Source organism: Narcine bancroftii, chromosome 8 (assembly GCF_036971445.1).
Source record: "Narcine bancroftii isolate sNarBan1 chromosome 8, sNarBan1.hap1, whole genome shotgun sequence".
Taxonomy (NCBI): domain Eukaryota; kingdom Metazoa; phylum Chordata; class Chondrichthyes; order Torpediniformes; family Narcinidae; genus Narcine; species Narcine bancroftii.
The window spans coordinates 85,554,393-85,582,329 of NC_091476.1; positions in this window are offsets into that span (position 1 = coordinate 85,554,393).

Below are 27,937 nucleotides of genomic sequence, written 5' to 3' on the forward strand. Positions count from 1 at the left end.
CTGTGTATCTACATTGTCCCACGCAAGACCTATGCCTGTACTGCTGTGTATCCTCACTGTCCCATGCCTGACCTGTGCCTGTACTGCTGTGTAGCTAAACTCTCCATCACCTGACCAGTGCCTGAACTGCTGTGTATCTACACTGTCCCATGCCTGCTCTGTGCTTGTAGTACTGTGTATCTACACTGTCCCACGCCTGACCTGCACCTGTACTGCTGAGGATCACCACTGTCCAACACCTGACCTGTACCTGTACTGCTGTGGATCCACACTGTCATACCCCTGACCTGTGCCTGTACTGCTTTGTATCTACAGTGTTCAACACATGACTTGTGCCTGTACTGTTGTGTATCTACACTAACCCACACCTGACCTGTACTTGTACTGCTGTGGATCTCCTCTATCCCACACCTGACCTGTGCCTGTACGGCTGTGGATCTACATTGTCCCACGCTTGACCTGCACCTGTACTGCTGTGGATCCGCACTGTTCTACGCCTGACCTGTGCCTGTACTGCTGTGTATCTACACTGTCCCAAACCTGACCTGTACCTGTAATGGTGAGCATCTACACTGTCCCACGCCTGACCTGTGGCTGTACTGCTGTGGATCTCCATTTTCCCACACCTGACAGGTACCGGTACAGCTGTGGATCCGCACTGTCCCACGCCTGACCTGCACCTGCACTGCTGTTGATCTACACTGTCCCACACCTGTCCTGTACCTGTAATGCTGTGGATCTACACTGTTCCTCACTTGACCTGCACGTGCACTGCTGTGGATCTCCACTGTCCCAAGCATGACCTGTGCCTGTACTGCTGTGTATCTACACTGTCCCACGCCTGACCGGCACCTGTACTGCTGTGGATCAACACTGTCACACACCTGACCGGCACCTGTACTGCTGTGGATCTACACTGTCCAACGCCTGACCTGCACCTGCACTGCTGTGGATCTACACTGTCCCACACCTGACCTGTGCCTGTACTGCTGTGTATCTACACTGTCCCACGCCTGACCAGCACCTGTACTGGTGTGGATCTACACTGTCCCACGCCTGACCTGCACCTGTACTGCTGTGGATCTACACTGTCCCACGCCTGACCTGCACCTGCACTGCTGTGGATCTCCACTGTCCCACACCTGACCTGCACCTGTACCTCTGTGGATCTAAACTGTCTCACGCCTGATCTGCACCTGTACTGCTGTTGATCTACACTGTCCCACTCCTGACCTGCACCTGTACTGCTGTGGATCCTCACTGTCCCACGCCTGACCTGCACCTGTACAGCTGTGCATCTACACTGTCCCACACCTGACCTGCACTTGGACCTCTGTGGATCTAGAGTGTCCCACGCCTGATATGCACCTGTACTGCTGTGGATCCTCACTGTCCCACGCCTGACCTGTACCTGTACTGCTGTGGATATCCACTGTCCCACAGCAGACCTGCACCTGTACCTCTGTGGATCTTGGCTGTCCCACGCCTGATCTGCACCTGTACTGCTGTGGATCTACACTGTCCCACGCCTGACCTGCACCTGTACTGCTGTGGATCTACACTGTCCTACGCCTGACCTGCACCTGTACTGCTGTGCATCTACACTGTCCCACACCTGACCTTTGCCTGTACTGCTGTGGACCTCAACTGTCCCACACCTGACCTGTGCCTGTACTGCTGTGTATCTACACTCTCCCACGCCTGACCTGCACCTGTACTTCTGTGGATCTACACTGTCCCATGCCTGACCTGTATCTGTACTGCTGTGCATCTACACTGTCCCACACCTGACCTGTACCTGTACTGCTGTGGATCTACACTGTCCTACGCCTGTCCTGCACCTGTACTGCTGTGGATCTCCACTGTCCCACACCTGAACTGCACCTGTGTTGCTGTGGACCTCCACTGTCCCACACCTGACCTGTGCCTGTACTGCTGTGTATCTACACTGTCCCACACCTGACCTGCACTTGTACTGCCGTGGATCTACACTGTCCCACGCCTGACCTGCACCTGTACTGCTGTGGATCTACACTGTCCCATGCCTGACCTGCACCTGTACTGCTGTGGATCTACACTGTCCCACGCCTGACCTGCACCTGCACTGCTGTGGATCTGCACTGTCCCACGCCTGACCTGCACCTGTACTGCTGTGGATCTACACTGTCCCACGCCTGACCTGCACCTGTACTGCTGTGCATCTACACTGTCCCACACCTCACCTGCACCTGTACTGCTGTGGATCTACACTGTCCCATGCCTGACCTGTACCTGTACTGCTGTGCATCTACACTGTCCCACACCTGACCTGTACCTGTACTGCTGTGGATCTACACTGTCCTACGTCTGACCTGTGCCTGTACTGCTGTGTATCTACACTGTCCCACGCCTGACCTGCACCTGTACTGCTGTGGATCTACACTGTCCTACGTCTGACCTGTGCCTGTACTGCTGTGTATCTACACTGTCCCACGCCTGACCTGCACCTGTACTGCTGTGGATCTACACTGTCCCACGCCTGACCTGCACCTGTACTGCTGTGGATCCACACTGTCATACCCCTGTTCTGTGCCTGTACTGCTGTGTATCTACAGTGTCCAACACATGACTTGAGCCTGTACTGTTGTGTATCTACACTGACCCACACCTGACCTGTACTTGTACTGCTGTGGATCTCCTCTATCCCACACCTGACCTGTGCCTGTACGGCTGTGGATCTACATTGTCCCACGCTTGACCTGTACCTGTACTGCTGCGGATCTGCACTGTTCTACGCCTGACCTGTGCCTGTACTGCTGTGTATCTACACTGTCCAAACCTGACCTGTACCTGTAATGGTGTGCATCTACACTGTCCCACGCCTGACCTGCACCTGCACTGCTGTGGATCTACACTGTCCCACACCTGACCTGTACCTGTACTGCTGTGGAACTACACTGTCCCACACTTGACCTGCACGTGCACTGCTGTGGATCTCCACTGTCCCAAGCATGACCTGTGCCTGTACTGCTGTGTATCTCCACTGTCCCACGCATGACCGGCACCTGTACTGCTGTGGATCTACACTGTCCCACGCCTGACCTGCACCTGCACTGCTGTGGATCTACACTGCCCCACACCTGACCTGTGCCTGTACTGCTGTGTATCTACACTGTCCCACGCCTGACCGGCACCTGTACTGGTGTGGATCTACACTGTCCTACACCTGACCTGCACCTGCACTGCTGTGCATCTACACTGTCCCACACCTGACCTGTGCCTGTACTGCAGTGTATCTCCACTGTCCCATACCTGACCTGCACCTGTACTGCTGTGCATCTACACTGTCCCACACCTGACCTGTGCCTGTACTGCTGCGGATCTACATTGTCGCACACCTGACCTGCACCTGTACTGCTGTGCATCTACACTGTCCCACACCTGACCTGTGCCTGTACTGCTGTGTATCTACACTGTCCCACGCCTGACCGGCACCTGTACTGGTGTGGATCTACACTGTCCTACACCTGACCTGTGCCTGTACTGCAGGGTATCTACACTGTCCCACGCCTGATCTGCACCTGCACTGCTGTGGATCTACACTGTCCCACACCTGACCTGTGCCTGTACTGCTGTGTATCTACACTGTCCCACGCCTGACCGGCACCTGTACTGGTGTGGATCTACACTGTCCTACACCTGACCTGCACCTGCACTGCTGTGCATCTACACTGTCCCACACCTGACCTGTGCCTGTACTGCAGTGTATCTCCACTGTCCCATACCTGACCTGCACCTGTACTGCTGTGCATCTACACTGTCCCACACCTGACCTGTGCCTGTACTGCTGTGGATCTACATTGTCGCACACCTGACCTGCACCTGTACTGCTGTGCATCTACACTGTCCCACACCAGACCTGTGCTTGTACTGCTGTGGAACTACACTGTCCCACACCTGAACTGTACCTGTACGGCTGTATCTACACTGACCCACACCTGACCTGTGCCTGTACTGCTGTATCTACATTGTCCCACACCTGGCGTGTACCTGTACTGCTGTGCATCTACTCTGTTCCTCCCCTGTCTTGTACCTGTACTGCTGTGCATCTACATTGTCCCACGCATGACCTGTGCCAGTACTGCTGTGTATCCTCACTGTCCCATGCCTGACCTGTGCCTGTACTGCTGTGTATCTAAACTCTCCATCACCTGACCAGTGCCTGTACTGCTGTGTATCTACACTGTCCCATGCCTGCTCTGTGCTTGTAGTACTGTGTATCTACACTGTCCCACGCCTGACCTGCACCTGTGCTGCTGAGGATCACCACTGTCCAACACCTGACCTGTACCTGTACTGCTGTGGATCCACACTGTCATACGCCTGACCTGTGCCTGTACTGCTGTGTATCTACAGTGTCCAACACATGACTTGTGCCTGTACTGTTGTGTATCTACACTGACCCACACCTGACCTGTACTTGTACTGCTGTGGATCTCCTCTATCCCACACCTGACCTGTGCCTGTACGGCTGTGGATCTACATTGACACACGCTTGACCTGCACCTGTACTGCTGTGGATCTCCACTTCACCACGCCTGACCTGTACCTGTACTGCTGTGGATCCGCACTGTTCTACGCCTGACCTGTGCCTGTACTGCTGTGTATCTACACTGTACCAAACCAGACCTGTACCTGTAATGGTGTGCATCTACACTGTCCCATGCCTGACCTGTGGCTGTACTGCTGTGGATCTCCATTTTCCCACACCTGACAGGTACCGGTACAGCTGTGGATCCGCACTGTCCCAAGCATGACCTGTGCCTGTACTGCTGTATATCTACACTGTCCCACGCCTGACCGGCACCTATACTGCTGTGGATCTACACTGTCCCACGCCTGACCTGCACCTGCACTGCTGTGGATCTACACTGTCCCACACCTGACCTGTGCCTGTACTGCTGTGTATCTACACTGTCCCACGCCTGACCGGCACCTGTACTGGTGTGGATCTACACTGTCCTACACCTGACCTGCACCTGCACTGCTGTGCATCTACACTGTCCCACACCTGACCTGTGCCTGTACTGCAGTGGACCTCCACTGTCCCATATCTGACCTGTGTCTGTACTGCTGTGTATCTACACTGCCCCACACCTGACCTGCACCTGTACTGCTGTGCATCTACACTGTCCCACACCTGACCTGTATCCCTACTGCTGTGTATCTCCACTGTCCCACACCTGACCTGTATCTCTACTGCTGTGTATCTCCACTGTCCCATACCTGACCTGCACCTGTACTGCTGTGCATCTACACTGTCCCACACCTGACCTGTGCCTGTACTGCTGTGGATCTACATTGTCGCACACCTGACCTGCACCTGTACTGCTGTGCATCTACATTGTCCCACACCAGACCTGTGATTGTACTGCTGTGGAACTACACTGTCCCACACCTGAACTGTACCTGTACGGCTGTATTTACACTGACCCACACCTGACCTGTACCTGTACTGCTGTATCTACATTGTCCCACACCTGGCGTGTACCTGTACTGCTGTGCATCTACACTGTCCCACACCAGACCTGTGCTTGTACTGCTGTGGAACTACACTGTCCCACACCTGAACTGTACCTGTACGGCTGTATCTACACTGACCCACACCTGACCAGTGCCTGTACTGCTGTGTATCTACACTGTCCCATGCCTGCTCTGCGCTTGTAGTACTGTGTATCTACACTGTCCGACGCCTGACCTGCACCTGTGCTGCTGAGGATCACCACTGTCCAACACCTGACCTGTACCTGTACTGCTGTGGATCCACACTGTCATACCCCTGACCTGTGCCTGTACTGCTGTGTATCTACAGTGTCCAACACATGACTTGTGCCTGTACTGTTGTGTATCTACACTGACCCACACCTGACCTGTACTTGTACTGCTGTGGATCTCCTCTATCCCACACCTGACCTGTGCCTGTACGGCTGTGGATCTACATTGTCCCACGCTTGACCTGCACCTGTACTGCTGTGGATCTCCACTTCACCACGCCTGACCTGTGCCTGTACTGCTGTGTATCTACACTGTCCCAAACCTGACCTGTGCCTGTACTGCTGTGTATCTACACTGTCCCACGCCTGACCTGCACCTGCACTGCTGTGGATCTACACTGTCCCACACCTGACCTGTGCCTGTACTGCTGTGTATCTACATTGTCCCACGCCTGACCGGCACCTGTACTGCTGTGGATCTACACTGTCCTACACCTGACCTGCACCTGCACTGCTGTGCATCTACACTGTCCCACACCTGACCTGTGCCTGTACTGCTGTGGATCTACATTGTCGCACACCTGTCCTGCACCTGTACTGCTGTGCATCTACACTGTCCCACACCAGACCTGTGCTTGTACTGCTGTGGAACTACACTGTCCCACACCTGAACTGTACCTGTACGGCTGTATCTACACTGACCCACACCTGACCTGTGCCTGTACTGCTGTATCTACATTGTCCCACACCTGGCGTGTTCCTGTACTGCTGTGCATCTACTCTGTTCCTCCCCTGACTTGTACCTGTACTGCTGTGTATCTACATTGTCCCACGCATGACCTATGCCTGTACTGCTGTGTATCCTCACTGTCCCATGCCTGACCTGTGCCTGTACTGCTGTGTAGCTAAACTCTCCATCACCTGACCAGTGCCTGTACTGCTGTGTATCTACACTGTCCCATGCCTGCTCTGTGCTTGTAGTACTGTGTATCTACACTGTCCCACGCCTGACCTGCACCTGTACTGCTGAGGATCACCACTGTCCAACACCTGACCTGTACCTGTACTGCTGTGGATCCACACTGTCATACCCCTGACCTGTGCCTGTACTGCTTTGTATCTACAGTGTTCAACACATGACTTGTGCCTGTACTGTTGTGTATCTACACTAACCCACACCTGACCTGTACTTGTACTGCTGTGGATCTCCTCTATCCCACACCTGACCTGTGCCTGTACGGCTGTGGATCTACATTGTCCCACGCCTGACCTGTACCTGTACTGCTGTGGATCCGCACTGTTCTACGCCTGACCTGTGCCTGTACTGCTGTGTATCTACACTGTCCCAAACCTGACCTGTACCTGTAATGGTGAGCATCTACACTGTCCCACGCCTGACCTGCACCTGCACTGCTGTGGATCTACACTGTCCTACGCCTGACCTGCACCTGTACTGCTGTGCATCTGCACTGTCCCACACCTGACCTTTGCCTGTACTGCTGTGGACCTCAACTGTCCCACACCTGACCTGTGCCTGTACTGCTGTGTATCTACACTCTCCCACGCCTGACCTGCACCTGTACTTCTGTGGATCTACACTGTCCCATGCCTGACCTGTATCTGTACTGCTGTGCATCTACACTGTCCCACACCTGACCTGTACCTGTACTGCTGTGGATCTACACTGTCCTACGCCTGTCCTGCACCTGTACTGCTGTGGATCTCCACTGTCCCACACCTGAACTGCACCTGTGTTGCTGTGGACCTCCACTGTCCCACACCTGACCTGTGCCTGTTCTGCTGTGTATCTACACTGTCCCACACATGACCTGCACTTGTACTGCCGTGGATCTACACTGTCCCACGCCTGACCTGCACCTGTACTGCTGTGGATCTACACTGTCCCATGCCTGACCTGCACCTGTACTGCTGTGGATCTACACTGTCCCACGCCTGACCTGCACCTGCACTGCTGTGGATCTGCACTGTCCCACGCCTGACCTGCACCTGTACTGCTGTGGATCTACACTGTCCCACGCCTGACCTGCACCTGTACTGCTGTGCATCTACACTGTCCCACACCTCACCTGCACCTGTACTGCTGTGGATCTACACTGTCCCATGCCTGACCTGTACCTGTACTGCTGTGCATCTACACTGTCCCACACCTGACCTGTACCTGTACTGCTGTGGATCTACACTGTCCTACGTCTGACCTGTGCCTGTACTGCTGTGTATCTACACTGTCCCACGCCTGACCTGCACCTGTACTGCTGTGGATCTACACTGTCCTACGTCTGACCTGTGCCTGTACTGCTGTGTATCTACACTGTCCCACGCCTGACCTGCACCTGTACTGCTGTGGATCTACACTGTCCCACGCCTGACCTGCACCTGTACTGCTGTGGATCCACACTGTCATACCCCTGTTCTGTGCCTGTACTGCTGTGTATCTACAGTGTCCAACACATGACTTGAGCCTGTACTGTTGTGTATCTACACTGACCCACACCTGACCTGTACTTGTACTGCTGTGGATCTCCTCTATCCCACACCTGACCTGTGCCTGTACGGCTGTGGATCTACATTGTCCCACGCTTGACCTGTACCTGTACTGCTGCGGATCTGCACTGTTCTACGCCTGACCTGTGCCTGTACTGCTGTGTATCTACACTGTCCAAACCTGACCTGTACCTGTAATGGTGTGCATCTACACTGTCCCACGCCTGACCTGCACCTGCACTGCTGTGGATCTACACTGTCCCACACCTGACCTGTACCTGTACTGCTGTGGAACTACACTGTCCCACACTTGACCTGCACGTGCACTGCTGTGGATCTCCACTGTCCCAAGCATGACCTGTGCCTGTACTGCTGTGTATCTCCACTGTCCCACGCATGACCGGCACCTGTACTGCTGTGGATCTACACTGTCCCACGCCTGACCTGCACCTGCACTGCTGTGGATCTACACTGTCCCACACCTGACCTGTGCCTGTACTGCTGTGTATCTACACTGTCCCACGCCTGACCGGCACCTGTACTGGTGTGGATCTACACTGTCCTACACCTGACCTGCACCTGCACTGCTGTGCATCTACACTGTCCCACACCTGACCTGTGCCTGTACTGCAGTTTATCTCCACTGTCCCATACCTGACCTGCACCTGTACTGCTGTGCATCTACACTGTCCCACACCTGACCTGTGCCTGTACTGCTGTGGATCTACATTGTCGCACACCTGACCTGCACCTGTACTGCTGTGCATCTACACTGTCCCACACCTGACCTGTGCCTGTACTGCTGTGTATCTACACTGTCCCACGCCTGACCGGCACCTGTACTGGTGTGGATCTACACTGTCCTACACCTGACCTGTGCCTGTACTGCTGTGTATCTACACTGTCCCACGCCTGATCTGCACCTGCACTGCTGTGGATCTACACTGTCCCACACCTGACCTGTGCCTGTACTGCTGTGTATCTACACTGTCCCACGCCTGACCGGCACCTGTACTGGTGTGGATCTACACTGTCCTACACCTGACCTGCACCTGCACTGCTGTGCATCTACACTGTCCCACACCTGACCTGTGCCTGTACTGCAGTGTATCTCCACTGTCCCATACCTGACCTGCACCTGTACTGCTGTGCATCTACACTGTCCCACACCTGACCTGTGCCTGTACTGCTGTGGATCTACATTGTCGCACACCTGACCTGCACCTGTACTGCTGTGCATCTACACTGTCCCACACCAGACCTGTGCTTGTACGGCTGTGGAACTACACTGTCCCACACCTGAACTGTACCTGTACGGCTGTATCTACACTGACCCACACCTGACCTGTGCCTGTACTGCTGTATCTACATTGTCCCACACCTGGCGTGTACCTGTACTGCTGTGCATCTACTCTGTTCCTCCCCTGTCTTGTACCTGTACTGCTGTTCATCTACATTGTCCCACGCATGACCTGTGCCAGTACTGCTGTGTATCCTCACTGTCCCATGCCTGACCTGTGCCTGTACTGCTGTGTATCTAAACTCTCCATCACCTGACCAGTGCCTGTACTGCTGTGTATCTACACTGTCCCATGCCTGCTCTGTGCTTGTAGTACTGTGTATCTACACTGTCCCACGCCTGACCTGCACCTGTGCTGCTGAGGATCACCACTGTCCAACACCTGACCTGTACCTGTACTGCTGTGGATCCACACTGTCATACGCCTGACCTGTGCCTGTACTGCTGTGTATCTACAGTGTCCAACACATGACTTGTGCCTGTACTGTTGTGTATCTACACTGACCCACACCTGACCTGTACTTGTACTGCTGTGGATCTCCTCTATCCCACACCTGACCTGTGCCTGTACGGCTGTGGATCTACATTGACACACGCTTGACCTGCACCTGTACTGCTGTGGATCTCCACTTCACCACGCCTGACCTGTACCTGTACTGCTGTGGATCCGCACTGTTCTACGCCTGACCTGTGCCTGTACTGCTGTGTATCTACACTGTACCAAACCAGACCTGTACCTGTAATGGTGTGCATCTACACTGTCCCATGCCTGACCTGTGGCTGTACTGCTGTGGATCTCCATTTTCCCACACCTGACAGGTACCGGTACAGCTGTGGATCCGCACTGTCCCAAGCATGACCTGTGCCTGTACTGCTGTATATCTACACTGTCCCACGCCTGACCGGCACCTATACTGCTGTGGATCTACACTGTCCCACGCCTGACCTGCACCTGCACTGCTGTGGATCTACACTGTCCCACACCTGACCTGTGCCTGTACTGCTGTGTATCTACACTGTCCCACGCCTGACCGGCACCTGTACTGGTGTGGATCTACACTGTCCTACACCTGACCTGCACCTGCACTGCTGTGCATCTACACTGTCCCACACCTGACCTGTGCCTGTACTGCAGTGGACCTCCACTGTCCCATATCTGACCTGTGTCTGTACTGCTGTGTATCTACACTGCCCCACACCTGACCTGCACCTGTACTGCTGTGCATCTACACTGTCCCACACCTGACCTGTATCTCTACTGCTGTGTATCTCCACTGTCCCACACCTGACCTGTATCTCTACTGCTGTGTATCTCCACTGTCCCATACCTGACCTGCACCTGTACTGCTGTGCATCTACACTGTCCCACACCTGACCTGTGCCTGTACTGCTGTGGATCTACATTGTCGCACACCTGACCTGCACCTGTACTGCTGTGCATCTACATTGTCCCACACCAGACCTGTGATTGTACTGCTGTGGAACTACACTGTCCCACACCTGAACTGTACCTGTACGGCTGTATTTACACTGACCCACACCTGACCTGTACCTGTACTGCTGTATCTACATTGTCCCACACCTGGCGTGTACCTGTACTGCTGTGCATCTACACTGTCCCACACAAGACCTGTGCTTGTACTGCTGTGGAACTACACTGTCCCACACCTGAACTGTACCTGTACGGCTGTATCTACACTGACCCACACCTGACCAGTGCCTGTACTGCTGTGTATCTACACTGTCCCATGCCTGCTCTGTGCTTGTAGTACTGTGTATCTACACTGTCCGACGCCTGACCTGCACCTGTGCTGCTGAGGATCACCACTGTCCAACACCTGACCTGTACCTGTACTGCTGTGGATCCACACTGTCATACCCCTGACCTGTGCCTGTACTGCTGTGTATCTACAGTGTCCAACACATGACTTGTGCCTGTACTGTTGTGTATCTACACTGACCCACACCTGACCTGTACTTGTACTGCTGTGGATCTCCTCTATCCCACACCTGACCTGTGCCTGTACGGCTGTGGATCTACATTGTCCCACGCTTGACCTGCACCTGTACTGCTGTGGATCTCCACTTCACCACGCCTGACCTGTGCCTGTACTGCTGTGTATCTACACTGTCCCAAACCTGACCTGTGCCTGTACTGCTGTGTATCTACACTGTCCCACGCCTGACCTGCACCTGCACTGCTGTGGATCTACACTGTCCCACACCTGACCTGTGCCTGTACTGCTGTGTATCTACATTGTCCCACGCCTGACCGGCACCTGTACTGCTGTGGATCTACACTGTCCTACACCTGACCTGCACCTGCACTGCTGTGCATCTACACTGTCCCACACCTGACCTGTGCCTGTACTGCTGTGGATCTACATTGTCGCACACCTGTCCTGAACCTGTACTGCTGTGCATCTACACTGTCCCACACCAGACCTGTGCTTGTACTGCTGTGGAACTACACTGTCCCACACCTGAACTGTACCTGTACGGCTGTATCTACACTGACCCACACCTGACCTGTGCCTGTACTGCTGTATCTACATTGTCCCACACCTGGCGTGTTCCTGTACTGCTGTGCATCTACTCTGTTCCTCCCCTGACTTGTACCTGTACTGCTGTGTATCTACATTGTCCCACGCATGACCTATGCCTGTACTGCTGTGTATCCTCACTGTCCCATGCCTGACCTGTGCCTGTACTGCTGTGTAGCTAAACTCTCCATCACCTGACCAGTGCCTGTACTGCTGTGTATCTACACTGTCCCATGCCTGCTCTGTGCTTGTAGTACTGTGTATCTACACTGTCCCACGCCTGACCTGCACCTGTACTGCTGAGGATCACCACTGTCCAACACCTGACCTGTACCTGTACTGCTGTGGATCCACACTGTCATACCCCTGACCTGTGCCTGTACTGCTTTGTATCTACAGTGTTCAACACATGACTTGTGCCTGTACTGTTGTGTATCTACACTAACCCACACCTGACCTGTACTTGTACTGCTGTGGATCTCCTCTATCCCACACCTGACCTGTGCCTGTACGGCTGTGGATCTACATTGTCCCACGCTTGACCTGCACCTGTACTGCTGTGGATCTCCACTTCACCACGCCTGACCTGTGCCTGTACTGCTGTGTATCTACACTGTCCCAAACCTGACCTGTGCCTGTACTGCTGTGTATCTACACTGTCCCACGCCTGACCTGCACCTGCACTGCTGTGGATCTCCACTTCACCACGCCTGACCTGTGCCTGTACTGCTGTGTATCTACACTGTCCCAAACCTGACCTGTGCCTGTACTGCTGTGTATCTACACTGTCCCACGCCTGACCTGCACCTGCACTGCTGTGGATCTACACTGTCCCACACCTGACCTGTGCCTGTACTGCTGTGTATCTACATTGTCCCACGCCTGACCGGCACCTGTACTGCTGTGGATCTACACTGTCCTACACCTGACCTGCACCTGCACTGCTGTGCATCTACACTGTCCCACACCTGACCTGTGCCTGTACTGATGTGGATCTACATTGTCGCACACCTGTCCTGCACCTGTACTGCTGTGCATCTACACTGTCCCACACCAGACCTGTGCTTGTACTGCTGTGGAACTACACTGTCCCACACCTGAACTGTACCTGTACGGCTGTATCTACACTGACCCACACCTGACCTGTGCCTGTACTGCTGTATCTACATTGTCCCACACCTGGCGTGTTCCTGTACTGCTGTGCATCTACTCTGTTCCTCCCCTGACTTGTACCTGTACTGCTGTGTATCTACATTGTCCCACGCATGACCTATGCCTGTACTGCTGTGTATCCTCACTGTCCCATGCCTGACCTGTGCCTGTACTGCTGTGTAGCTAAACTCTCCATCACCTGACCAGTGCCTGTACTGCTGTGTATCTACACTGTCCCATGCCTGCTCTGTGCTTGTAGTACTGTGTATCTACACTGTCCCACGCCTGACCTGCACCTGTACTGCTGAGGATCACCACTGTCCAACACCTGACCTGTACCTGTACTGCTGTGGATCCACACTGTCATACCCCTGACCTGTGCCTGTACTGCTTTGTATCTACAGTGTTCAACACATGACTTGTGCCTGTACTGTTGTGTATCTACACTAACCCACACCTGACCTGTACTTGTACTGCTGTGGATCTCCTCTATCCCACACCTGACCTGTGCCTGTACGGCTGTGGATCTACATTGTCCCACGCCTGACCTGTACCTGTACTGCTGTGGATCCGCACTGTTCTACGCCTGACCTGTGCCTGTACTGCTGTGTATCTACACTGTCCCAAACCTGACCTGTACCTGTAATGGTGAGCATCTACACTGTCCCACGCCTGACCTGTGGCTGTACTGCTGTGGATCTCCATTTTCCCACACCTGACAGGTACCGGTACAGCTGTGGATCCGCACTGTCCCACGCCTGACCTGCACCTGCACTGCTGTGGATCTACACTGTCCCACACCTGACCTGTACCTGTAATGCTGTGGATCTACACTGTCCCACACTTGACCTGCACGTGCACTGCTGTGGATCTCCACTGTCCCAAGCATGACCTGTGCCTGTACTGCTGTGTATCTACACTGTCCCACGCCTGACCGGCACCTGTACTGCTGTGGATCAACACTGTCAAACACCTGACCGGCACCTGTACTGCTGTGGATCTACACTGTCCAACGCCTGACCTGCACCTGCACTGCTGTGGATCTACAATGTCCCACACCTGACCTGTGCCTGTACTGCTGTGTATCTACACTGTCCCACGCCTGACCAGCACCTGTACTGGTGTGGATCTACACTGTCCTACTCCTGACCTGCACCTGCACTGCTGTGCATCTACACTGTCCCACACCTGACCTGTGCCTGTACTGCAGTGGACCTCCACTGTCCCATACCTGACCTGTGTCTCTACTGCTGTGTATCTCCACTGTCCCATACCTGACCTGCACCTGTACTGCTGTGCATCTACACTGTCCCACACCTGACCTGTGCCTGTACTGCTGTGGATCTACATTGTCGCACACCTGACCTGCACCTGTACTGCTGTGCATCTACACTGTCCCACACCAGACCTGTGCTTGTACTGCTGTGGAACTAAACTGTCCCACACCTGAACTGTAACTGTACGGCTGTATCTACACTGACCCACACCTGACCAGTGCCTGTACTGCTGTGTATCTACACTGTCCCATGCCTGCTCTGTGCTTGTAGTACTGTGTATCTACACTGTCCCACGCCTGACCTGCACCTGTGCTGCTGAGGATCACCACTGTCCAACACCTGACCTGTACCTGTACTGCTATGGATCCACACTGTCATACCCCTGACCTGTGCCTGTACTGCTGTGTATCTACAGTGTCCAACACATGACTTGTGCCTGTACTGTTGTGTATCTACACTGACCCACACCTGACCTGTACTTGTACTGCTGTGGATCTCCTCTATCCCACACCTGACCTGTGCCTGTACGGCTGTGGATCTACATTGACCCACGCTTGACCTGCACCTGTACTGCTGTGGATCTCCACTTCACCACGCCTGACCTGTACCTGTACTGCTGTGGATCCGCACTGTTCTACGCCTGACCTGTGCCTGTACTGCTGTGTATCTACACTGTCCCAAACCTGACCTGTACCTGTAATGGTGTGCATCTACACTGTCCCATGCCTGACCTGTGGCTGTACTGCTGTGGATCTCCATTTTCCCACACATGACAGGTACCGGTACAGCTGTGGATCCGCACTGTCCCACGCCTGACCTGCACCTGCACTGCTGTGGATCTACACTGTCCCACACCTGACCTGTACCTGTACTGCTTTGGATCCACACTGTCATACCCCTGACCTGTGCCTGTACTGCTGTGTATCTACAGTGTCCAACACATGACTTGTGCCTGTACTGTTGTGTATCTACACTGACCCACACCTGACCTGTACTTGTACTGCTGTGGATCTCCTCTATCCCACACCTGACCTGTGCCTGTACGGCTGTGGATCTACATTGTCCCACGCTTGACCTGCACCTGTACTGCTGTGGATCTCCACTTCACCACGCCTGACCTGTGCCTGTACTGCTGTGTATCTACACTGTCCCAAACCTGACCTGTGCCTGTACTGCTGTGTATCTACACTGTCCCACGCCTGACCTGCACCTGCACTGCTGTGGATCTACACTGTCCCACGCCTGACCGGCACCTGTACTGGTGTGGATCTACACTGTCCTACACCTGACCTGTGCCTGTACTGCAGGGTATCTACACTGTCCCACGCCTGATCTGCACCTGCACTGCTGTGGATCTACACTGTCCCACACCTGACCTGTGCCTGTACTGCTGTGTATCTACACTGTCCCACGCCTGACCGGCACCTGTACTGGTGTGGATCTACACTGTCCTACACCTGACCTGCACCTGCACTGCTGTGCATCTACACTGTCCCACACCTGACCTGTGCCTGTACTGCAGTGTATCTCCACTGTCCCATACCTGACCTGCACCTGTACTGCTGTGCATCTACACTGTCCCACACCTGACCTGTGCCTGTACTGCTGTGGATCTACATTGTCGCACACCTGACCTGCACCTGTACTGCTGTGCATCTACACTGTCCCACACCAGACCTGTGCTTGTACTGCTGTGGAACTACACTGTCCCACACCTGAACTGTACCTGTACGGCTGTATCTACACTGACCCACACCTGACCTGTGCCTGTACTGCTGTATCTACATTGTCCCACACCTGGCGTGTACCTGTACTGCTGTGCATCTACTCTGTTCCTCCCCTGTCTTGTACCTGTACTGCTGTGCATCTACATTGTCCCACGCATGACCTGTGCCAGTACTGCTGTGTATCCTCACTGTCCCATGCCTGACCTGTGCCTGTACTGCTGTGTATCTAAACTCTCCATCACCTGACCAGTGCCTGTACTGCTGTGTATCTACACTGTCCCATGCCTGCTCTGTGCTTGTAGTACTGTGTATCTACACTGTCCCACGCCTGACCTGCACCTGTGCTGCTGAGGATCACCACTGTCCAACACCTGACCTGTACCTGTACTGCTGTGGATCCACACTGTCATACGCCTGACCTGTGCCTGTACTGCTGTGTATCTACAGTGTCCAACACATGACTTGTGCCTGTACTGTTGTGTATCTACACTGACCCACACCTGACCTGTACTTGTACTGCTGTGGATCTCCTCTATCCCACACCTGACCTGTGCCTGTACGGCTGTGGATCTACATTGACACACGCTTGACCTGCACCTGTACTGCTGTGGATCTCCACTTCACCACGCCTGACCTGTACCTGTACTGCTGTGGATCCGCACTGTTCTACGCCTGACCTGTGCCTGTACTGCTGTGTATCTACACTGTACCAAACCAGACCTGTACCTGTAATGGTGTGCATCTACACTGTCCCATGCCTGACCTGTGGCTGTACTGCTGTGGATCTCCATTTTCCCACACCTGACAGGTACCGGTACAGCTGTGGATCCGCACTGTCCCAAGCATGACCTGTGCCTGTACTGCTGTATATCTACACTGTCCCACGCCTGACCGGCACCTATACTGCTGTGGATCTACACTGTCCCACGCCTGACCTGCACCTGCACTGCTGTGGATCTACACTGTCCCACACCTGACCTGTGCCTGTACTGCTGTGTATCTACACTGTCCCACGCCTGACCGGCACCTGTACTGGTGTGGATCTACACTGTCCTACACCTGACCTGCACCTGCACTGCTGTGCATCTACACTGTCCCACACCTGACCTGTGCCTGTACTGCAGTGGACCTCCACTGTCCCATATCTGACCTGTGTCTGTACTGCTGTGTATCTACACTGCCCCACACCTGACCTGCACCTGTACTGCTGTGCATCTACACTGTCCCACACCTGACCTGTATCTCTACTGCTGTGTATCTCCACTGTCCCACACCTGACCTGTATCTCTACTGCTGTGTATCTCCACTGTCCCATACCTGACCTGCACCTGTACTGCTGTGCATCTACACTGTCCCACACCTGACCTGTGCCTGTACTGCTGTGGATCTACATTGTCGCACACCTGACCTGCACCTGTACTGCTGTGCATCTACATTGTCCCACACCAGACCTGTGATTGTACTGCTGTGGAACTACACTGTCCCACACCTGAACTGTACCTGTACGGCTGTATTTACACTGACCCACACCTGACCTGTACCTGTACTGCTGTATCTACATTGTCCCACACCTGGCGTGTACCTGTACTGCTGTGCATCTACACTGTCCCACACCAGACCTGTGCTTGTACTGCTGTGGAACTACACTGTCCCACACCTGAACTGTACCTGTACGGCTGTATCTACACTGACCCACACCTGACCAGTGCCTGTACTGCTGTGTATCTACACTGTCCCATGCCTGCTCTGCGCTTGTAGTACTGTGTATCTACACTGTCCGACGCCTGACCTGCACCTGTGCTGCTGAGGATCACCACTGTCCAACACCTGACCTGTACCTGTACTGCTGTGGATCCACACTGTCATACCCCTGACCTGTGCCTGTACTGCTGTGTATCTACAGTGTCCAACACATGACTTGTGCCTGTACTGTTGTGTATCTACACTGACCCACACCTGACCTGTACTTGTACTGCTGTGGATCTCCTCTATCCCACACCTGACCTGTGCCTGTACGGCTGTGGATCTACATTGTCCCACGCTTGACCTGCACCTGTACTGCTGTGGATCTCCACTTCACCACGCCTGACCTGTGCCTGTACTGCTGTGTATCTACACTGTCCCAAACCTGACCTGTGCCTGTACTGCTGTGTATCTACACTGTCCCACGCCTGACCTGCACCTGCACTGCTGTGGATCTACACTGTCCCACACCTGACCTGTGCCTGTACTGCTGTGTATCTACATTGTCCCACGCCTGACCGGCACCTGTACTGCTGTGGATCTACACTGTCCTACACCTGACCTGCACCTGCACTGCTGTGCATCTACACTGTCCCACACCTGACCTGTGCCTGTACTGCTGTGGATCTACATTGTCGCACACCTGTCCTGCACCTGTACTGCTGTGCATCTACACTGTCCCACACCAGACCTGTGCTTGTACTGCTGTGGAACTACACTGTCCCACACCTGAACTGTACCTGTACGGCTGTATCTACACTGACCCACACCTGACCTGTGCCTGTACTGCTGTATCTACATTGTCCCACACCTGGCGTGTTCCTGTACTGCTGTGCATCTACTCTGTTCCTCCCCTGACTTGTACCTGTACTGCTGTGTATCTACATTGTCCCACGCATGACCTATGCCTGTACTGCTGTGTATCCTCACTGTCCCATGCCTGACCTGTGCCTGTACTGCTGTGTAGCTAAACTCTCCATCACCTGACCAGTGCCTGTACTGCTGTGTATCTACACTGTCCCATGCCTGCTCTGTGCTTGTAGTACTGTGTATCTACACTGTCCCACGCCTGACCTGCACCTGTACTGCTGAGGATCACCACTGTCCAACACCTGACCTGTACCTGTACTGCTGTGGATCCACACTGTCATACCCCTGACCTGTGCCTGTACTGCTTTGTATCTACAGTGTTCAACACATGACTTGTGCCTGTACTGTTGTGTATCTACACTAACCCACACCTGACCTGTACTTGTACTGCTGTGGATCTCCTCTATCCCACACCTGACCTGTGCCTGTACGGCTGTGGATCTACATTGTCCCACGCCTGACCTGTACCTGTACTGCTGTGGATCCGCACTGTTCTACGCCTGACCTGTGCCTGTACTGCTGTGTATCTACACTGTCCCAAACCTGACCTGTACCTGTAATGGTGAGCATCTACACTGTCCCACGCCTGACCTGCACCTGCACTGCTGTGGATCTACACTGTCCTACGCCTGACCTGCACCTGTACTGCTGTGCATCTACACTGTCCCACACCTGACCTTTGCCTGTACTGCTGTGGACCTCAACTGTCCCACACCTGACCTGTGCCTGTACTGCTGTGTATCTACACTCTCCCACGCCTGACCTGCACCTGTACTTCTGTGGATCTACACTGTCCCATGCCTGACCTGTATCTGTACTGCTGTGCATCTACACTGTCCCACACCTGACCTGTACCTGTACTGCTGTGGATCTACACTGTCCTACGCCTGTCCTGCACCTGTACTGCTGTGGATCTCCACTGTCCCACACCTGAACTGCACCTGTGTTGCTGTGGACCTCCACTGTCCCACACCTGACCTGTGCCTGTTCTGCTGTGTATCTACACTGTCCCACACATGACCTGCACTTGTACTGCCGTGGATCTACACTGTCCCACGCCTGACCTGCACCTGTACTGCTGTGGATCTACACTGTCCCATGCCTGACCTGCACCTGTACTGCTGTGGATCTACACTGTCCCACGCCTGACCTGCACCTGCACTGCTGTGGATCTGCACTGTCCCACGCCTGACCTGCACCTGTACTGCTGTGGATCTACACTGTCCCACGCCTGACCTGCACCTGTACTGCTGTGCATCTACACTGTCCCACACCTCACCTGCACCTGTACTGCTGTGGATCTACACTGTCCCATGCCTGACCTGTACCTGTACTGCTGTGCATCTACACTGTCCCACACCTGACCTGTACCTGTACTGCTGTGGATCTACACTGTCCTACGTCTGACCTGTGCCTGTACTGCTGTGTATCTACACTGTCCCACGCCTGACCTGCACCTGTACTGCTGTGGATCTACACTGTCCTACGTCTGACCTGTGCCTGTACTGCTGTGTATCTACACTGTCCCACGCCTGACCTGCACCTGTACTGCTGTGGATCTACACTGTCCCACGCCTGACCTGCACCTGTACTGCTGTGGATCCACACTGTCATACCCCTGTTCTGTGCCTGTACTGCTGTGTATCTACAGTGTCCAACACATGACTTGAGCCTGTACTGTTGTGTATCTACACTGACCCACACCTGACCTGTACTTGTACTGCTGTGGATCTCCTCTATCCCACACCTGACCTGTGCCTGTACGGCTGTGGATCTACATTGTCCCACGCTTGACCTGTACCTGTACTGCTGCGGATCTGCACTGTTCTACGCCTGACCTGTGCCTGTACTGCTGTGTATCTACACTGTCCAAACCTGACCTGTACCTGTAATGGTGTGCATCTACACTGTCCCACGCCTGACCTGCACCTGCACTGCTGTGGATCTACACTGTCCCACACCTGACCTGTACCTGTACTGCTGTGGAACTACACTGTCCCACACTTGACCTGCACGTGCACTGCTGTGGATCTCCACTGTCCCAAGCATGACCTGTGCCTGTACTGCTGTGTATCTCCACTGTCCCACGCATGACCGGCACCTGTACTGCTGTGGATCTACACTGTCCCACGCCTGACCTGCACCTGCACTGCTGTGGATCTACACTGTCCCACACCTGACCTGTGCCTGTACTGCTGTGTATCTACACTGTCCCACGCCTGACCGGCACCTGTACTGGTGTGGATCTACACTGTCCTACACCTGACCTGCACCTGCACTGCTGTGCATCTACACTGTCCCACACCTGACCTGTGCCTGTACTGCAGTTTATCTCCACTGTCCCATACCTGACCTGCACCTGTACTGCTGTGCATCTACACTGTCCCACACCTGACCTGTGCCTGTACTGCTGTGGATCTACATTGTCGCACACCTGACCTGCACCTGTACTGCTGTGCATCTACACTGTCCCACACCTGACCTGTGCCTGTACTGCTGTGTATCTACACTGTCCCACGCCTGACCGGCACCTGTACTGGTGTGGATCTACACTGTCCTACACCTGACCTGTGCCTGTACTGCTGTGTATCTACACTGTCCCACGCCTGATCTGCACCTGCACTGCTGTGGATCTACACTGTCCCACACCTGACCTGTGCCTGTACTGCTGTGTATCTACACTGTCCCACGCCTGACCGGCACCTGTACTGGTGTGGATCTACACTGTCCTACACCTGACCTGCACCTGCACTGCTGTGCATCTACACTGTCCCACACCTGACCTGTGCCTGTACTGCAGTGTATCTCCACTGTCCCATACCTGACCTGCACCTGTACTGCTGTGCATCTACACTGTCCCACACCTGACCTGTGCCTGTACTGCTGTGGATCTACATTGTCGCACACCTGACCTGCACCTGTACTGCTGTGCATCTACACTGTCCCACACCAGACCTGTGCTTGTACGGCTGTGGAACTACACTGTCCCACACCTGAACTGTACCTGTACGGCTGTATCTACACTGACCCACACCTGACCTGTGCCTGTACTGCTGTATCTACATTGTCCCACACCTGGCGTGTACCTGTACTGCTGTGCATCTACTCTGTTCCTCCCCTGTCTTGTACCTGTACTGCTGTGCATCTACATTGTCCCACGCATGACCTGTGCCAGTACTGCTGTGTATCCTCACTGTCCCATGCCTGACCTGTGCCTGTACTGCTGTGTATCTAAACTCTCCATCACCTGACCAGTGCCTGTACTGCTGTGTATCTACACTGTCCCATGCCTGCTCTGTGCTTGTAGTACTGTGTATCTACACTGTCCCACGCCTGACCTGCACCTGTGCTGCTGAGGATCACCACTGTCCAACACCTGACCTGTACCTGTACTGCTGTGGATCCACACTGTCATACGCCTGACCTGTGCCTGTACTGCTGTGTATCTACAGTGTCCAACACATGACTTGTGCCTGTACTGTTGTGTATCTACACTGACCCACACCTGACCTGTACTTGTACTGCTGTGGATCTCCTCTATCCCACACCTGACCTGTGCCTGTACGGCTGTGGATCTACATTTACACACGCTTGACCTGCACCTGTACTGCTGTGGATCTCCACTTCACCACGCCTGACCTGTACCTGTACTGCTGTGGATCCGCACTGTTCTACGCCTGACCTGTGCCTGTACTGCTGTGTATCTACACTGTACCAAACCAGACCTGTACCTGTAATGGTGTGCATCTACACTGTCCCATGCCTGACCTGTGGCTGTACTGCTGTGGATCTCCATTTTCCCACACCTGACAGGTACCGGTACAGCTGTGGATCCGCACTGTCCCAAGCATGACCTGTGCCTGTACTGCTGTATATCTACACTGTCCCACGCCTGACCGGCACCTATACTGCTGTGGATCTACACTGTCCCACGCCTGACCTGCACCTGCACTGCTGTGGATCTACACTGTCCCACACCTGACCTGTGCCTGTACTGCTGTGTATCTACACTGTCCCACGCCTGACCGGCACCTGTACTGGTGTGGATCTACACTGTCCTACACCTGACCTGCACCTGCACTGCTGTGCATCTACACTGTCCCACACCTGACCTGTGCCTGTACTGCAGTGGACCTCCACTGTCCCATATCTGACCTGTGTCTGTACTGCTGTGTATCTACACTGCCCCACACCTGACCTGCACCTGTACTGCTGTGCATCTACACTGTCCCACACCTGACCTGTATCTCTACTGCTGTGTATCTCCACTGTCCCACACCTGACCTGTATCTCTACTGCTGTGTATCTCCACTGTCCCATACCTGACCTGCACCTGTACTGCTGTGCATCTACACTGTCCCACACCTGACCTGTGCCTGTACTGCTGTGGATCTACATTGTCGCACACCTGACCTGCACCTGTACTGCTGTGCATCTACATTGTCCCACACCAGACCTGTGATTGTACTGCTGTGGAACTACACTGTCCCACACCTGAACTGTACCTGTACGGCTGTATTTACACTGACCCACACCTGACCTGTACCTGTACTGCTGTATCTACATTGTCCCACACCTGGCGTGTACCTGTACTGCTGTGCATCTACACTGTCCCACACAAGACCTGTGCTTGTACTGCTGTGGAACTACACTGTCCCACACCTGAACTGTACCTGTACGGCTGTATCTACACTGACCCACACCTGACCAGTGCCTGTACTGCTGTGTATCTACACTGTCCCATGCCTGCTCTGTGCTTGTAGTACTGTGTATCTACACTGTCCGACGCCTGACCTGCACCTGTGCTGCTGAGGATCACCACTGTCCAACACCTGACCTGTACCTGTACTGCTGTGGATCCACACTGTCATACCCCTGACCTGTGCCTGTACTGCTGTGTATCTACAGTGTCCAACACATGACTTGTGCCTGTACTGTTGTGTATCTACACTGACCCACACCTGACCTGTACTTGTACTGCTGTGGATCTCCTCTATCCCACACCTGACCTGTGCCTGTACGGCTGTGGATCTACATTGTCCCACGCTTGACCTGCACCTGTACTGCTGTGGATCTCCACTTCACCAAGCCTGACCTGTGCCTGTACTGCTGTGTATCTACACTGTCCCAAACCTGACCTGTGCCTGTACTGCTGTGTATCTACACTGTCCCACGCCTGACCTGCACCTGCACTGCTGTGGATCTACACTGTCCCACACCTGACCTGTGCCTGTACTGCTGTGTATCTACATTGTCCCACGCCTGACCGGCACCTGTACTGCTGTGGATCTACACTGTCCTACACCTGACCTGCACCTGCACTGCTGTGCATCTACACTGTCCCACACCTGACCTGTGCCTGTACTGCTGTGGATCTACATTGTCGCACACCTGTCCTGCACCTGTACTGCTGTGCATCTACACTGTCCCACACCAGACCTGTGCTTGTACTGCTGTGGAACTACACTGTCCCACACCTGAACTGTACCTGTACGGCTGTATCTACACTGACCCACACCTGACCTGTGCCTGTACTGCTGTATCTACATTGTCCCACACCTGGCGTGTTCCTGTACTGCTGTGCATCTACTCTGTTCCTCCCCTGACTTGTACCTGTACTGCTGTGTATCTACATTGTCCCACGCATGACCTATGCCTGTACTGCTGTGTATCCTCACTGTCCCATGCCTGACCTGTGCCTGTACTGCTGTGTAGCTAAACTCTCCATCACCTGACCAGTGCCTGTACTGCTGTGTATCTACACTGTCCCATGCCTGCTCTGTGCTTGTAGTACTGTGTATCTACACTGTCCCACGCCTGACCTGCACCTGTACTGCTGAGGATCACCACTGTCCAACACCTGACCTGTACCTGTACTGCTGTGGATCCACACTGTCATACCCCTGACCTGTGCCTGTACTGCTTTGTATCTACAGTGTTCAACACATGACTTGTGCCTGTACTGTTGTGTATCTACACTAACCCACACCTGACCTGTACTTGTACTGCTGTGGATCTCCTCTATCCCACACCTGACCTGTGCCTGTACGGCTGTGGATCTACATTGTCCCACGCTTGACCTGCACCTGTACTGCTGTGGATCTCAACTTCACCACGCCTGACCTGTGCCTGTACTGCTGTGTATCTACACTGTCCCAAACCTGACCTGTGCCTGTACTGCTGTGTATCTACACTGTCCCACGCCTGACCTGCACCTGCACTGCTGTGGATCTCCACTTCACCACGCCTGACCTGTGCCTGTACTGCTGTGTATCTACACTGTCCCAAACCTGACCTGTGCCTGTACTGCTGTGTATCTACACTGTCCCACGCCTGACCTGCACCTGCACTGCTGTGGATCTACACTGTCCCACACCTGACCTGTGCCTGTACTGCTGTGTATCTACATTGTCCCACGCCTGACCGGCACCTGTACTGCTGTGGATCTACACTGTCCTACACCTGACCTGCACCTGCACTGCTGTGCATCTACACTGTCCCACACCTGACCTGTGCCTGTACTGATGTGGATCTACATTGTCGCACACCTGTCCTGCACCTGTACTGCTGTGCATCTACACTGTCCCACACCAGACCTGTGCTTGTACTGCTGTGGAACTACACTGTCCCACACCTGAACTGTACCTGTACGGCTGTATCTACACTGACCCACACCTGACCTGTGCCTGTACTGCTGTATCTACATTGTCCCACACCTGGCGTGTTCCTGTACTGCTGTGCATCTACTCTGTTCCTCCCCTGACTTGTACCTGTACTGCTGTGTATCTACATTGTCCCACGCATGACCTATGCCTGTACTGCTGTGTATCCTCACTGTCCCATGCCTGACCTGTGCCTGTACTGCTGTGTAGCTAAACTCTCCATCACCTGACCAGTGCCTGTACTGCTGTGTATCTACACTGTCCCATGCCTGCTCTGTGCTTGTAGTACTGTGTATCTACACTGTCCCACGCCTGACCTGCACCTGTACTGCTGAGGATCACCACTGTCCAACACCTGACCTGTACCTGTACTGCTGTGGATCCACACTGTCATACCCCTGACCTGTGCCTGTACTGCTTTGTATCTACAGTGTTCAACACATGACTTGTGCCTGTACTGTTGTGTATCTACACTAACCCACACCTGACCTGTACTTGTACTGCTGTGGATCTCCTCTATCCCACACCTGACCTGTGCCTGTACGGCTGTGGATCTACATTGTCCCACGCCTGACCTGTACCTGTACTGCTGTGGATCCGCACTGTTCTACGCCTGACCTGTGCCTGTACTGCTGTGTATCTACACTGTCCCAAACCTGACCTGTACCTGTAATGGTGAGCATCTACACTGTCCCACGCCTGACCTGTGGCTGTACTGCTGTGGATCTCCATTTTCCCACACCTGACAGGTACCGGTACAGCTGTGGATCCGCACTGTCCCACGCCTGACCTGCACCTGCACTGCTGTGGATCTACACTGTCCCACACCTGACCTGTACCTGTAATGCTGTGGATCTACACTGTCCCACACTTGACCTGCACGTGCACTGCTGTGGATCTCCACTGTCCCAAGCATGACCTGTGCCTGTACTGCTGTGTATCTACACTGTCCCACGCCTGACCGGCACCTGTACTGCTGTGGATCAACACTGTCAAACACCTGACCGGCACCTGTACTGCTGTGGATCTACACTGTCCAACGCCTGACCTGCACCTGCACTGCTGTGGATCTACAATGTCCCACACCTGACCTGTGCCTGTACTGCTGTGTATCTACACTGTCCCACGCCTGACCAGCACCTGTACTGGTGTGGATCTACACTGTCCTACTCCTGACCTGCACCTGCACTGCTGTGCATCTACACTGTCCCACACCTGACCTGTGCCTGTACTGCAGTGGACCTCCACTGTCCCATACCTGACCTGTGTCTCTACTGCTGTGTATCTCCACTGTCCCATACCTGACCTGCACCTGTACTGCTGTGCATCTACACTGTCCCACACCTGACCTGTGCCTGTACTGCTGTGGATCTACATTGTCGCACACCTGACCTGCACCTGTACTGCTGTGCATCTACACTGTCCCACACCAGACCTGTGCTTGTACTGCTGTGGAACTAAACTGTCCCACACCTGAACTGTAACTGTACGGCTGTATCTACACTGACCCACACCTGACCAGTGCCTGTACTGCTGTGTATCTACACTGTCCCATGCCTGCTCTGTGCTTGTAGTACTGTGTATCTACACTGTCCCACGCCTGACCTGCACCTGTGCTGCTGAGGATCACCACTGTCCAACACCTGACCTGTACCTGTACTGCTATGGATCCACACTGTCATACCCCTGACCTGTGCCTGTACTGCTTTGTATCTACAGTGTCCAACACATGACTTGTGCCTGTACTGTTGTGTATCTACACTGACCCACACCTGACCTGTACTTGTACTGCTGTGGATCTCCTCTATCCCACACCTGACCTGTGCCTGTACGGCTGTGGATCTACATTGACCCACGCTTGACCTGCACCTGTACTGCTGAGGATCACCACTGTCCAACACCTGACCTGTACCTGTACTGCTGTGGATCCACACTGTCATACCCCTGACCTGTGCCTGTACTGCTTTGTATCTACAGTGTTCAACACATGACTTGTGCCTGTACTGTTGTGTATCTACACTAACCCACACCTGACCTGTACTTGTACTGCTGTGGATCTCCTCTATCCCACACCTGACCTGTGCCTGTACGGCTGTGGATCTACATTGTCCCACGCTTGACCTGCACCTGTACTGCTGTGGATCTCAACTTCACCACGCCTGACCTGTGCCTGTACTGCTGTGTATCTACACTGTCCCAAACCTGACCTGTGCCTGTACTGCTGTGTATCTACACTGTCCCACGCCTGACCTGCACCTGCACTGCTGTGGATCTCCACTTCACCACGCCTGACCTGTGCCTGTACTGCTGTGTATCTACACTGTCCCAAACCTGACCTGTGCCTGTACTGCTGTGTATCTACACTGTCCCACGCCTGACCTGCACCTGCACTGCTGTGGATCTACACT